The 1,879-nt window shown below is 48.6% G+C and overlaps 1 protein-coding gene across 1 annotated transcript in view; it reads left to right on the top strand.

Moving 5' to 3' along the window:
• Nucleotides 1–1,879, top strand: part of KDM4A (lysine (K)-specific demethylase 4A) — a 28,989-nt gene that overhangs the window by 471 nt on the left and 26,639 nt on the right. The window lies entirely within an intron of this gene.

Here is a 1,879-nt window from a genome sequence, read left to right as displayed (position 1 = left end):
TGGTATCAGTGTGGCTTCACAGTGCCACGCTGTCCTCCAGATCTGGAGTGAATGGTCCCAAGGTGGTGCCGTAAGGAGATGTTTGGCCTCTGTCTTTTGGCGTCTCTCTGACAGACCAAACATATTCGCACTGAGCAATGGAGCTGGCAACCTACTGCTGGCTTTTTTTTTTCTTTCTAGCGGAAATTTTCCATTCCTTAATTGTATCAGGTAGCCCTAATGCAGCCTCAGATAAGCAGCTTTGTAAAGGGTAAGGTTTGGCAGGTGGGACAGCAGCTAAATGGCAGCTAGTCAAAGGTGAATTCCTGGGCACTGAGCTGCTCTTCTGCTCTTTCTATTTTTAACTTTTTATTCATTTCCTTGATACCTGCAGCAAGTGTAGGCCCTGCCTAGGCTTGGCTTGCCTTCTAGCAATGCGAACTAACATACTGCCCGAGCACCTGCCCTTTGGGATGCCATTGCTTTAAATTTTGTTTTCAAGGGCAAAATAGTTGTTAAATAAGGAAAAGAAACAGCTGCACCACTGAACAAATCTGAGCTTACTCTGAGCAGTAGCTTGGCAACTCCGGCCCCCACAGTCCTGGCTTTTCTTGTTCTCAGCAACGTTGCCATTTTAATTTGTAAAGTTTCTCAGTCGAGTGACTTTTTTTTTTTTTCTTTTTCTTTTTCACCTGTTCTGACCCAGTTCATTTCTGAGAGCAGGAAAAATTCTGATCCCTCCAATTAAAAGCTCATTGTTGCCCTTTTGCCAATTTTAATATGTAATCTCAGTCCACAGTAACAATTACATGTCATCAAGATTTCCTGCCTACACATTTCTGCTCATGGCAACATTTTACCACTTGTCATCATTAAAAGACTGGCTCGTGTCTCCTGATATTAGAAAGTTGGTCTTTCTTGACTAGTGGATAGCAAGTGCAGCTGCCAAGCCACCAGAAAGGCTGGAAATGCAGCGTTTGTCTCAAAACCATTACCTGACAGTTGCCTGTGCTGGTACCTCCATCTGTAGGAGGCTGAGTGTTGTGCCTGCTGTTATTTTAATCCACTGCGGGGTTCTGGTCCGTATACCTGGCAAATCAGAGTCTGAGCAGGTCAGAGAGGCAGCAGACCACAGAAAGTGTGTGTTGGAGCGCTGTTTTGGTAAGACTTTCAGGGCTGCCACATGCCTGTAGCGTGACACCGAAGGAAATGCTTATCAGGAGAAACATACAGGGGAATTGAGGTTTTATTTAGGCATGAGGGACCGAGCGTGGTCTCTGAGGATAATTACGAGCTCTTTCGGGTGGGTTGTGCTTAGTTTCAAGGTTGCCTGTTGTCACTTATGCATTCAAAAAGCATTTAGCACACACAATCTGTGAAAATCGCAGCCAGTCCGAGCCAAGGCGGGGTCAGTATCCCCAGACAGGCTCTGTCAAGCGTTCAGCCTTGTCCACACTTGAAAGCATTTGCTGCTAAAGCTATAGTGTCAGCTCCCAGTCCTCAGCGCAACGGCGGTGGATTATTGATGACATACGCTGGCCACGGGGGCACTTTTCCACGTCTCTAGCTGACGGATCTGTGCTGGCGAAACTCCCTCGTGTGGGCCGGGCCTGGCGCCGGTCCAGCCCCAGGTTGCGTTTGCTGCCAGAAGTTTCACAGTATCAAATTCTACTTTGGCTTTGCTTACACGCAGAAATTGTAGGAGTGTAATTAGCTCGGTTAATACATTCAATTGGCACATGCCTACTGTGTGTCACCATTCAGCGCCCGAAACCCATTAGCCCGCTACAGCGCTCATTTACACGGGATTAATACCCAGCGCTTCCGACGGCGCGCTGAGCGGGCCCGCGGGACCAGGCTGCACCGGCTCGCGGGGCCCCGCGGGCGGTCTGAAGGCCCC

This window comes from Pygoscelis adeliae, unplaced genomic scaffold (assembly GCF_000699105.1).
Source record: "Pygoscelis adeliae isolate BGI_AS28 unplaced genomic scaffold, ASM69910v1 Scaffold449, whole genome shotgun sequence".
NCBI lineage: Eukaryota > Metazoa > Chordata > Aves > Sphenisciformes > Spheniscidae > Pygoscelis > Pygoscelis adeliae.
Note: the sequence above shows the minus strand (reverse complement) of the source record. Positions and strands in the feature narration are given on the sequence as shown.